At 40.1% G+C, this 13673-nt stretch overlaps 1 protein-coding gene across 3 annotated transcripts in view; it reads right to left on the bottom strand.

The window, feature by feature from the left end:
• LCA5 (lebercilin LCA5) overlaps nucleotides 1-10911 on the bottom strand; it is a 53467-nt gene extending 42556 nt beyond the window's left edge. For 2 of the 3 annotated variants that reach the window (XM_015136783.3, XM_015136779.3), the window contains exon 1: nucleotides 10724-10911. The gene's annotated coding sequence lies outside the window, so the exon portion shown is untranslated. Of the gene's footprint in view, nucleotides 1-10646 lie in introns of all 3 variants that reach the window. The other variant, XM_015136780.3, reaches the window with a different exon arrangement.
• Nucleotides 10912-13673: the final 2762 nt, after the last annotated feature.

Genomic DNA, 13673 nt, shown 5'->3' with positions numbered 1-13673 from the left:
TGTATGGTAAACTACCCAATTTCAGGGTTGGACAGTAAACACGGGGTGGGTAACTCCGAGCTGGAGACTCTTAAAGAATAAACTACATCTGCCCAAGGGCTTCCCGCCAAATAACTGCCAGAATTTAAAATGCAATCCTATACTCATCACCATTAACAATCCAGCCATTCTAAACCAAGAACCAAAGGAAGCGTCTTGGGTATATGGGCAAGGAGCAGATATCACAAGGAAAGACCCCCAGGGCAATTCGTTCTCAAAAATCAAAAACTCAACCTCCCATTTGTCGGGGACTACTCCAACTCCAAACCCCAATAAACACTTTAATCCACCAAGTAATAACCCTAAAAGGGTAAAAATAATTGAGGTAAAGAATTTAAGGCAAACCTTAGAAACTGAGACAGGGTACAGGGATGTGAATGCCCGGGTCGAATGGGTCAAAATTTCGGTACAAGCCCTCAACAAGAGTAACTGCTAGAGTGTGCTGCAAAACAACATCAGGCAAAGGTGGTTCTGTTTCCTCTAGGATAAAAGATCAATCCTGAAGGATGTGTTGCATGTTGGCTCTATACCAGAACAAGGATGCATAGGAAAATGAAACTTACAAAAGTCTGTCATTGCTCTTTCCTGCATTGCGGAAGTCAAATCCCAGAGCAATTCCCTCATTCTCTATGGGGAATATAAACCACTCCTCTTGTCTCTCTAGGCAGGGGGCAGAGTTCAATAAGCCCATGGGAGAATCCTCAACTTGCACCCACATCTTAAACATCAGTGGTAAGGCAATGGCAATCACTCAGCTCTCCACATACCCGGTGCTAACGTCATGTGATATTGTGGGAAAAGGAACCTCCGTTAACCCGTTACCATCTGATTGGACCGGGACTTGTGCTTTAGTCCAACTGGCCATTCCCCTCACCCTGACATTCCATAAGATTTTCAAAAATACACATGGCCACAAAAACCGAAAAGATGTAACAAATTCTTTTAAGCCCAATATATGTGTTAACAGGAGTCCCTAGGGAGATACCTAATCAACTTAAGGCTGGAAACCAAATACCTGCTAGGTTTAAGTCAGCACTCTTCTAGTGGTCAACTATTAATAACAATGTGGATTAGATTAACTACATCGATTATAATCAACAAAAATTCATCAATTATACTCAGACGCTCTCAAAGAGGTAGCTAGCCAGTTAAATGCCATCAGCCAAATGGTCTGGGAAAATAGGCTTGCGCTACACATAATACTAGCAAAAGAAGGGGGCATATGTGTTATGCTGGGTGGGAAATGTTGTACTTTCATCCCTAACAATACTGCCCCAAATGTAACCATCACAAAAATTTTACAAGGACTAACAACTCTAGCCAACAAACTGGCAGAAAATGCTGGAATTAATAACTCATTTTTGGGCTGGCTAGAAGGCTGGTTTAAAAAATGGAAATGCATGGTAGCTTTAATCCTTACATCTCTCATAATTGTGGCAGGAGTCTTAACAGCAGTGGGATGTTGTATTATCCCTTGTGAGGGGACTAGCACAGAGATTAATTAAAACAGCTATTAATAAGCAAATGCCCATAACTTACCAGCAAAATAACCTGCTACTATTAGAAACCAAATTAAACTCACTCTCCTAGAAAGAAAAAAGTTAAAAACTTCTAAAGCAATTCAAGGACCAGAAGGGTTTAAATAAAAATGAAACCAAAGAAAGTAAGTAGAAAAGAGGAGTGAATTAGTGAGAAAACATTTTAAATGGTCCACTTTCAAGGCATGATAAATCTAAGCACTGGCAGCCAACCTGCAAATGTAACAAACCACAGGGCTTATGCACATAGAAGGTCACAATAAGTGAATAGAATGTAGAGGAGGGGTCAGCCAATAAAAGGGAAGAAAGTTTAGTTATTGGGAAATCGAAATTTAAGAAAGGAAGGGGATGGTGTAATCTATCAGCCTTATAAGGTATCCTTATAAGGGTAACCTTATAAGAGGTATAAAACTTACGCAACGTCCAGGAAGATTGTAACCCCATAGTGAAAGGTGAAGCCAGCTGGACTTCCTGGGCCAAGTGGGGACTTGCAGAACTTTTCTTACAAGAGGATTGTAAAATGCACCAATCAGAGCTCTGTAAAATGCACCAATCAGCTCTCTGTAGCTAGCAAGGGAATTGTAAAATGCACCAATCAGAGCTCTGTAGCTAGCAAGAGGATTGTAAAATGCACCAATCAGCACTCTGTAAAACGCACCAATCAGCAGGATCCTAAAACTAGCCAATCACAGGGAGGATTGAAAAAAGGGCATTCTGATGGGACAGAAACAGAACATAGGAGGGGACAAAGAAGGGAATAAAAGCTGGCCACCCCAGCCAGCAGCAGCAACCCGCTCAGGTCCCCTTCCATGCTATGGAAGCTTTGTTCTTTCCCTCTTCACAATAAATCTTGCTACTGCTCACTCTTTGAGTCCATGCCATCTTTAAGAGCTGTAACACTCACCACGAAGGTCATGGCTTCATTCCTAGGTCAGCGAGACCACAAACCCACCAGAAGGAACCAACTGCGGACACAATAGTACTAGACCAGTGAAGAACTGGGGGAGGAACTTGTGTGCTAGGAGATAAATTACCTGCTGTAGCTGCCCTGGGTGTGCCTGCCTACCAGACACCCAATCCTGCAAAACTACTATTAAAAATCAACACTTGCCAGGCACAGTGGCTCAAGCCTGTAATCCCAGCACTTTGGGAGGCCAAGATGGGTGGATCACGAGGTCAGGAGATCGAGACCACCCTGGCTAACAAGGTGAAACCCAGTCTCTACTAAAAAATACAAAAAACTAGCCAAGCAAGGTGGCGGGCGTCTGTAGTCCCAGCTACTCGGGAGGCTGAGGCAGGAGAATGGCATAAACCCGGGAGGCGGAGCTTGCAGTGAGCTGAGATCCGGCCACTGCACTCCAGCCTGGGCGACAAAGCGAGACTCCGTCTCAAAAAATAAATAAATAAATAAAAAATAAAAGTATCAACTATTAAAAGTATCACTTTCACTGTTCTTTGTGCCTCTGACTCCATTCCATGGGTTTAAACAGGTGAGCTTGTTTCTCACAGTGATAACAAGAACAGCCCCAGGGGCACTAGAGAATATATTCTTTTCTTTGCTAAACTTCTGATTAGTTAGGTTCTATTGTGAAATAAGGTAGGTTTTTCTAACCTATGTGTAATACTTATATCATCTCACAATTCACCATTGCCTTTAATAAGCAAGTACATCCTTAGGAAATATAACAACCCAAATAACTTAGCTTTCCTAGAGAATGGAAACTCAGACACTTGTGAAAATTCACTTGTAAAAACTTAGTCCTTAGTCCTTCTAGAAACTTGTAGCTGCCTGGCTAATAGCACTTCAGAAAAATAGCTCAATTAAGCAAACAGGCAAATAGAATATAAGTTAAATAAAAAAGAAAAGACATAAAAAAATTAGACCTAAAAAAGAGAAATAGATAAAGATGAGGTAAAGAAAATAATTATTAAGTTTTCTTATAATGTATAAAGCAATAAAAACTACAACGGCTTAACAAGATTACATAACAATTTACCACTGGACAGGACCCTAGGAAATCAAGTCTTTCCTTTGCAAATATTTAGGAAACTGAGGCCCAGAAAAACAAAATGACTTACCCAGTTCACAACTGGTCCAAGGTCAGAAAGCTCAGTTAGTAAAACTTGAAACAGACTATAAGTTTTCTGAGTCTTAGTTGAGTGACCTACTCAGTATTTCGATAATAATCAGATGATAACTACCTCATCTTTGAAGCCACCTCCACCTGTATCTATCCCATCCTCTTTGCCCTCTCAACTCTGCTAAAACTGAAGAAGCATTTCTGCTCCTTTTTAAAGCTAAACTTTTACTCATCTTCTTTCCCATACTACCTCTCAATGTCAAGGATTGTGTTTCTGCAATTGTGCCCTCTCTACAGGATCATTCCTATCAACGAAGAGGTGCTAATGAAGCTGATGCTTGATTCCATGTTCTGTTGCATCTACAACCCAATTTCTCTACTCCAATTTTCCAATAGTTTTTTGAAGAGTAATCTTTAACCTAGAATGCTATCACTTCTTTTCCAAACATTTCCTTTTGAACCCACACTAGTCAGGTTTTCATCTCCACCACTCCACTGAAACAGCTTTTGTCAAGCTTACAAATGACATTCACCTTCCTAAAACCATCAGCCAAGTTTCTTATTTCGTCTTTTGCACATCTCCTCCCACCATCAGCCAATTTTCTGTCCTACTGGTCCTTAACCTCACAGCAGTGTTTGACATAACCAACCATTCCTTCCCTCCTAAAAATTCTCTTACTTGCTTTTCCTGGTTTGCTTACTACCTCACTGGCTGTCTCCTGTCAGTCTCCTTTGTTGAATCTGCCTCCTCTTCCTGATCTCTAAATGTTGGAATACACAGCGTAGCACATGTTATCTATACTCTCTCCTTAGGTGATCTCATCTAGACTTCATTTACCCTGGCTTCCAAATTCATATATTCACCTTCCTACTTGACAGTTCTATTTGGATATCTAAAAATCATTTCAAATTTACATGTCCAAAACTGAAATCATTATCTGTCCCTTTTCCACCTCAACTCTTTCCTATGTTTCTGATCTCATTAAATGGTAAATCCATCCACTAAATTACTCATGACACAAATCTAAAGATCGTCCTGGATTCCTTCTTCCTACATCTCTCATCCAAACCATCTGTAAAACCAGACACTTTAATCTCCATACTATATTCCAGATCTGACCATTTCTTACTATCCACAGTGCTACTGCTCTAGTCTAAGTCATGTGAATCTAGTCCACATCCACGTTTTCTCTGTTGGACTTCTGCAATAACCTCCTAACTGATATTCCACTTTCATCCTTGCTTCACGTCAGTTTTTCACAAAGCAGTGAGAAAAAGCAACTCAAAACAGAAATCAGACCAGCACTGCTCTCCTGCTTAATACACTTCAATGGTCTCCTATGGCTGTCAGAGTCCTTAACCAGGCCTGCAAACTCATACAAAGTCGTGCCCTTCTGTCTACTTCTCTATCCTTACATGACTCTTCCTCTCAAATTTCCTTTTTCAGGTAAGCTAACCTTCTTTTGTGCCTTCAACATAAACGATTTTTGCCAACAGCCTTCGTACTTGCTGCACTAACTAGAACTTCACAAAAGTGGTTCATTCTCTTCTGCCTGTTCTCAGCACAAACATAACTTTCTCAAAAATGGCTCCCTGACAATCTTCTATTAAAGTGAGCCCAGTCACTCTATCCTATCACTCTGCTTTATTTTCTTCACAGACCTTGTTACTACTGGAAATAATCTTACATTTATTGTCTTACCTCTCCTACTAAATATGACCCGTGAGACAGAAATCTTGTTTGTTTAGTTCACCATAGTAAACACACCACCCACCATTCATTATTTGTGAAATGAATGATTATAATGTTATTTCAAATAGAATATTAAGTTCCATTTTATAAAATTTTCCTTTTTGTTTTAAAGAAAATGTTAATTAAATCTTCCCTCTTTCAAAATAATTGCATATGAATAACTTAAATCTCTAAAATTCCTGAGAGAAAAGTTAGCAAATCAAAAAGTTTTGCTCAGAGTCACTGCCATTTTAAAGCTGAAATATTTTTTTCCAGGTTAATTTTAAATAACTGAAAACCTAATAAGGCTTCAAACAAAATGAATTTCACCTGCAATTACAACAATAATTTCTCACTAATGTAATGACTAATGTAATGTAGTCATAATACTATTGAGTGAATGTAATTATTCTCTTTTTTTTTGAGACGGAGTCTCGCTCTGTTGCCCAGGCGGGAGTGCAGTGGCGCGATCTCAGCTCACTGCAAGCTCCGCCTCCCGGGTTCACGCCATTCTCCTGCCTCAGCCTCCCAAGCGGCTGGGACTACAGGCGCCTACCACCACACCCAGCTAATTTGTTTGTTTTTTCAGTAGAGTCAGGGTTTCACCGTGTTAGCCAGGATGGTCTCCATCTCCTGACCTCGTATCCACCCACCTCGGCCTCCCAAAGTGCTGGGATTAGAGGCGTGAGCCACCCCACCCGGCCCATTCTTTTTTTTTTAATGAAAAAAGTGATCTTAGATGAACAGAACACTAAAGATTTATACTCCATGTGTAGTTCTGCACTAATTTAAACCAAGAATGAGTCAGTTAACAGTTGTTTGTTGTGGGGGGGGGAGTAGGGGAGTGAGGAGTACTTGTCCATTAGTTCCCTCTCAATGATAATCAAAGAATTAACTAGATAAAAGCAAAAAAGGAAAATTATAATTCTTGCACCCAATTTCAATTCCTAAGAACTGTTTATTTCCTAAAGCTGGCTAAACATGCTACTACAGCAATAATAGAAAGCTACCAAATCTAATTCTTGACATTGCTCATCCAAAAGTAAACTCTCCTTTAAAAAAAAAAGTAAAAAGTCTCAAACAGTATAGATTACACATAACAGGTCAAAAAAAAAAAAAAAAAGATAACCTAAAGATCCTCGAGTGCCAGAAGTTTCTTTTATCTCCGATTACAAATGAATCAGAAAACAAATCTAAGCTACAGAGTCCACTGTATATAAATATTATAATGGTATCTAATTCATCTGACTCTAAGTAAACGATCTTAGTTTTAAGAAAAAACGGTAAAATCAATAAACTGTTAATTTCCTGACATATCCCTGTGCTCAGCTTCTTTGTATAAAACATTGCTGACTGGCTACCTTTGCTGCCAGCAAGAGTTCACACAACAGACAACTAGGCAAATAAAATGGAAATAAACTTAAGAAAGATAAACAAGGACATTTCTCCTCCCCCCAAAAAAGATGAGATAAAAGTAAAAACCATATTGCTACATTTGGTTTTTCTCCTTTGCTGAAGAGAAGCAGTTAGTTTTTGTAGAAAACTACAACTGTGGACCGGGCGCGGTGGCTCAAGCCTGTAATCCCAGCACTTTGGGAGGCCGAGACGGGCGGATCACGAGGTCAGGAGATCGAGACCATCCTGGCTAACACGGTGAAACCCCGTCTCTACTAAAAAATACAAAAAACTAGCCGGGCGAAGTGGCGGGTGCCTGTAGTCCCAGCTACTCGGGAGGCTGAGGCAGGAGAATGGCGTGAACCCGAGAGGAGGAGCTTGCAGTGAGCTGAGATCCGGCCACTGCACTCCAGCCTGGGTGACAGAGCAAGACTCCGTCTCAAAAAAAAAAAAAAAAAAAAAGAAAAGAAAACTACAACTGTTTCTCTTCCGCAAAGGAGAAATAAGTTTCTCCACTCTTCTAATACATGTCCCCACGTATTTATAAGCATTTTCCTTATTCTGCTACTTATCTGCATAATCTTGCTTAAAAACCAAACTATTTTTAGTTAAAAATAAAACAAAAAATAAATAAAACCAAAAAATAAAGTTTGGATTTAAAGTATGATCAAATATGATCAATCAGGTCACAGTAAATGCTACACTTAAAATGTAAGACATAACCAGCTTATTTTAAACACTTTAAACAATGGATCAAATTAAAGCATCTTAAGTACAGTATATATTCCCAAAGTTTAGTCAAATGAAAACATCATACAATATTCATTCATTCATTCATTTGTAAGACATTTACTGAACACCTACGAAGTGTCAGGCACTGAATTATAGATGGAGCTGACGATACAAAAATGAGTAAAATACAACTGATCCCTTACCATTAAGTGATTCCCAACCAAGAGAGAAAAAAAAATAATACGACAGTCTATAAGTACTAATGATAAAAGGAAGCAGAGGAAGCTTAGTAAACTCAAAACTAAGATTAGAAGACAGAGGGAGTTTGAGAAGGTTTCTATAGAAGATAATGCCTAAATTGAGTCTTACGGTATTAGCAGAGGTTAAGCACAATTATAATTTCCTGAGTGTGTGTGTTTGAACAGTGGGTTGGTAAATGAGGTTAGAAAAAGAAGACAGTGAAGTACGACCCTATTTCAATAAGAGGATGCAGCATCTGCAAAAGTAAAAGGCACTAGATAAGCATGGCATATCACCAAACAGCAAATACTTTACAACTATGCTGTCCGACACAGCGGCTTCTGAGCACCTCAAACGTAGCTATTCAGAATTGACATATGCGGTAAGTGTAAAATACATGTGGAATTTTGAAAACTTAGTACATAAAACAGACCATAAAACAGCTCGTCTATAATCTTTCTTATATTGACATATGCTGAAATAATATTTTGGATATATGTGGTTTAAAAATCTATTAAAATTTCATCTGTATTTTATTGTGTCTACTGAAAAAATGGATATACCTCACATTCTACTTCAAATGGACAATGCTAGCTTAAAAGGATGGGATTGGCTGGGGAGTAGTGCTAAAGTAATAATAAGTGGGACTGGATCGGGTAGAAGATAATATCACAAGAAGAATCTCTATGTCATTAATAAGTTGGTTGGTAACCAAGGCTCTCCAGTAGGGTTAATATTATCAGATCTGACATTTGCAAAGATCCATCTCTAATCCAAGAATTGGAGGGCAGGAAAGCTGGAGGAAGAATATCAATTGGTCTCGATAATCACTGACAGATAGTGTTTTGAAGGTAGTATAACTAGAGATACAGAGTACAGAATTGATTCATAAATGTTTTTCAAGTAAGATAAGCTACACTATGGCCGGGCGCGGTGGCTCAAGCCTGTAATCCCAGCACTTTGGGAGGCCGAGACGGGCGGATCACAAGGTCAGGAGATCGAGACCATCCTGGCTAACACGGCGAAACCCCGTCTCTACTAAAAACACAAAAAATTAGCCGGGCGAGGTGGCGGCGCCTGTGGTCCCAGCTACTCGGGAGGCTGAGGCAGGAGAATGGCGGGAACCCGGGAGGCGGAGCTTGCAGTGAGCTGAGATCTGGCCACTGCACTCCAGCCTGGGCGACAGAGCGAGACTCCGTCTCAAAAAAAAAAAAAAAAAAGATAAGCTACACTTGGTGACAAATTATGAAGTATGAGAATAGAGAAGAACGTGAGTAAATTCCAAAGTTTGGGGCTTGCAAAATTAGGAGAATGTGGTATTCAAGCAGGACAGTTTTGGCAGGGAAAGGTGATGGGTTCAATACTGGACATATTGAGTTTGGGATGCCTATGAATGGGAAATTTATGTGGAAATACCAAAAATTAGCTACAAAAGTTTGACAGTAACTCAAAAGTTCCAGATCAGAAATAAAAAACCGGGAGAGTGTTAATAAAACACAAATAGTGTAACCCAAAGGAGAGGAAGAACACAGCCAAGAACACAGAATAAAAAAAAAAGAAGACAGAAGACTGGATTATGGGGAAAAACAATAATGAAATATGGTGGGCAGAGGAAGAAGATCCCACAAAGGAGTTGAAGAATGACAGGCAGAAGAAGAACCCAAGAGAAGGGTAGCATCTTTATTTCAATGGGCTTCCATTGTGTCCTACAGAATTATAGTTCTACAATACGTTTAACGGAAGAGATATGACTGACAAAAGAAGAAAAATATCTTTTCCAAAGTCACAAACTACTTTTTGATATTTAAAACGATACTTTGTCAACGTAGAGAATCAAAACAAACAATTATTTCCTATAACTTGTTTGGATAAAGATACTAGCTAACATGCAGGAAATCACAAAGTGAAATATTTAAAATTGTAATATAGAATTTAAATGTGGAACAACTGGAAAAAAAAAACATAAAATAACCACGCAAAAGAAAGAGGGAATGAGTAAAGAACTGGAAACATCGGTTTTACCATTCTAAAAAACATATAGCCACTCCCAAAAACTAATTTAAATGACTTTTGATTCCAAAGACATCGCTAATGCAAGTTCTTAACGTGAAGATAAAGGACGGGCATAAATATGTATGTGCCCAAGTACGCTTTCCAAAGAACGAAGTGAACAAAAAAGGGGTTTATATCAGATGAACTGGACCAGGGCTCTTCACTGTTAAACACTATCCCACGGTCTATCTAACGTAAACATACTGTATCTGAGTACCCACTCCAACTCAAATGTGCCAAAAAGGCACTTTTTTTTTCTTGTATTTGCTAACCATCTTTATTCCTCTCATCCCATCCCTGAAGGATGTATAGAAATATCACAGCCTGGACAAGTACGGCCTTCCACTCTAATAATAACACATCTATTATTATCCCAGAGCTACCAAAGCCTCCTTTTCCTTCTTGGCCCTTGGCCCTGCCCCTCCTCTCTAGTCTTGAGTCTCCACGGGCCTCCAAGGTTTTCGTTTTGTTTGTTTTAATAACTCTTAACCCCTTCTCTAGATCCGCCTGCTCCCTTCCTTCTCTTCCCGGTCCCTGGAAGTAAATACCCTTTCCCAGCTCCTCTCCTCCTAACTTCCCAGTCCCCCCAGTGCCGGTCAACCTCCCTTCCTCGGGACCCTCTCAGGAGGCGAGCTCTTTACTCATTTTCCAAGGTCTTCCTTCTCCTCGCGGTCCCTAAATCCTCCCCGTCGCTAATCCTTTCATCTTCCCTGCTTTAAGAACCACCCGCAGGCCCCCATCCAAGAACGCCCCTTCGCCAGCTCCCAGACGCTTCACCCCAGCATCACCTCGCACCTCCACCTCCCCCGCCGTCTCCACGCCCACTTCAAAGCCCACCTCCAACCCGCCAGCTCTTCCGCAGAGCCGATGCGGCGTCCCGCCTCTTGCCTTCCCTCTTAGGACCGAACTCCCACCTGGGGCCTCGGCGTCTGGCCGCCAAAGAGTGGGTGCCTGGCTCCTGCGGAGGCTGCGGGGCGGGTGCCGAGGTTGCCAGGCTGCGGGAGGTTTGAACACAGGGATGGGACAGGGGCGAGGACCGCGGATCCTGGGTGGCAGCGGCCGTAACCTGGGCTCCAGGGTAACGGAGGCGGAGGCCTAGACTGCACTACGAAGGGACCACAGCCAATCATGATGACTCTACTCGAGCTCCCATTGGCCTCTGTCTCCAGACGGCCCTTTTTATTGGCTTCAGTGGAACTGGAAGGCGGGACGGCAAGTGCGGGAAAAGGCCTCTATTGGCCGACTGCTCTAGCTGTAGCGGAGACCCCAAGTAGGGAAATTGGGGCAAAGCGCGGAGCGCGCCAGGCTCCTATGGGTTGTGCTGTGCTAAGGCTTGACTGCTGAGCGTAGCGGGCTCTGAGAGGGACGTGGGCGGAGGACAAAGTGGGTTCATGAAATGAATTGTAAAATTGGCGACTGCTTAATGTAAAACACTTAATTGCTTAGATTTCCTTTGGGAAATAACTTGCTTTAAAATTGTCAACAAATTACAAACAAACGGCAAGTGCTTCTGGGTCTTCTTACCGAAATGGCTGATTCAGGAGGATACGGGGTGAGTGCACTAATGTTCCTGCCTCGAGATCCTGGCCGTGAATCACCAACGAGCCGTGAGTTTGGCTTGAAAGTGATTTTTAGGTTTTGGAACGGGTTTGGGGTGGAATGGCATCTGAAATACTGCACACAAGTTTTTTGTTTTGTTTTGTTTTTAAGGAACGTTTTGAGGAGCATGTCAGTAGCCTATTGAGAGCTGATGTGTGACATATTTTCTCTTTTAAAAATGGCATTAATTGCTGGAGACAGGGGAGGTGAAAAAAAAATCCTCTTTCGTGAGGGTTTTAAATGCTCCAAGCCATCTGATTATCAAGGTGGTTTAATACTTACTCTGGCGGTTAATTGCTCACTGGCCTTTACCACCATTCTGTAGAGAATCTAATATTTGAAGGCAAATGCTTCCCAATGAATCTTCTAACCATGAAGATTGGTAATTCCTACTTCTTGCTTAACCTCGTTTTTCCACCTTTGCACTGTTTCAAAGCTTTCATTTTATCCTGTCAATACATTATGCTTCAAGTTACAGACTAACCCACTCAAACAATATTGTGATTAAACGTAAATTTCTATATGCGAAATATATCTGTACAAGATGGCAGTCATCTGTTAGTGAAAATAAGATGAGTAATCCCTAAATTGCACTGAATTACTTTTCATCAATTCTTTAATCTATCTCTGCTGACACTGTTAAAATAGCTCACTGATGGACTCTGTTAGAATTAACATGTAAATGTATGGGTGGATTACTTATAAGGGAAGATGCTAGGAAGAATCAGGAAACATGCCATATTTACGTGGACAAACAAATGCCTGTCACGGAAGCGTCAAATCAGGTTTGCTGAAGGACAGCAGAGAATGAAACCACCATTTATTCAACCCTCCGAATGCTCCAGGCAGTATAATCTCATTCCATCTTCATTCATGACTCCAGACAGGTATTGTTATTCATTGTTTATACTTGAGAAAGCAGATTTAAAGAAGTTAACGTATCTACCACAAGATACTAAAGTAGTAAGTAGCAATGCCAGAGTACAAGCCTAGGTCTGCTTCCAAATTTCGTGGAATCAGATTTAGTGCCTTCAGTGTGTTTCACCTACAGGTTAAGAAGTTGTTGGTAAGCAAGAAAATATTTAAAACGCTGGGAGAGTCCAAAAAATTGTCTAGTTGTGTGTAACATATTCTCAGGATTCTTACAGTGTAAATAAAGTCACCCCCTCATATTCAAAATAACAGTATCAGTTTGACCTTGAAAAAAGACCAGAAAATTTATAAATTTACAGAAAAACTAGTTATTGAATTACTGTTTTAAAAGGTTACCCCAAAATAGAAAACAATTGTAAAAGTTTTATGATATTATATGGTTTTATATATTATTTTTGATAGGGCTAGAATTTTCTAAGATACCACTTGACATTTTATTTCATTGCCACACAGGATTCTGCTTTTCAGAAATAAAGGAAACAAAGTTAACCAAACCACGTTTATATTTCTGCCGCTTGAAATTATAGTTAACAGAAATCAGACTCTTTCTTGTTTTTAAAGATTTTACTTATGAAATAAATTCTGCAATGGTCATTAAGCACTTTGGTGTTTTATTTTTAATATGCCTGGCGTTCTTTCATTGATAGTGCTATATCTCCAGATTTGCTGTATTGCTAACTGAATGTTCATTTTCTGTAGGACTTCGATTGGCCTCTTTAACGCAATATGGCAATGATATAGCTGATATAATGTAATTAAAATACTCCCACAAATGCTTACTAGTAGGATTATTTTCATTTCCTTTGGGGAAACTAGTGTCGAGTTTGAATTGTTAGAAGTTTCAAAAAAGTAAAGGTAGATAAATAGACTCCGTAACTGTAGACAGAGAAATTACAATAACCATCATTTGTAAAGGGGGGACATACTATATATAGTATTTTGGAAAGCACGTAAGTATAATTATCCTTAGCTAAAGTTCAGTTGTCTATTTCATACCATTCTACAAAAAAAAGAAAAGCACCGTCACAATTTTATATAATTTACAGAAATGTGATACATAAAATTCAAAAATGTTATATCTAACTTCTTGATGTCATGTTGCTTGGAAATTTTAATTCAAAAACAGGCAAAAATCATCTAAAATGGAAAAAATTAGAACAGTTATTCACTGTGGGGATGGAGGTAGGATCGAGTGGAAGGGACTGAAAGTTATTTTTGGAGTCATGTGAATATGCTGTTTTGACTGACATGGTAGTTAAAGACAGTTTCCGGCCAGGCATGGTAGCTCATGCCTGTAATGCCAGCACTTTGGGAGGCCGAAGCGGGCAGATC

The sequence above is a fragment of the Macaca mulatta genome, chromosome 4, assembly GCF_049350105.2.
Source record: "Macaca mulatta isolate MMU2019108-1 chromosome 4, T2T-MMU8v2.0, whole genome shotgun sequence".
NCBI lineage: Eukaryota > Metazoa > Chordata > Mammalia > Primates > Cercopithecidae > Macaca > Macaca mulatta.
The sequence above is the reverse complement of the archived record's forward strand: the minus strand, read 5'-3'. Positions and strand labels throughout refer to the sequence as shown.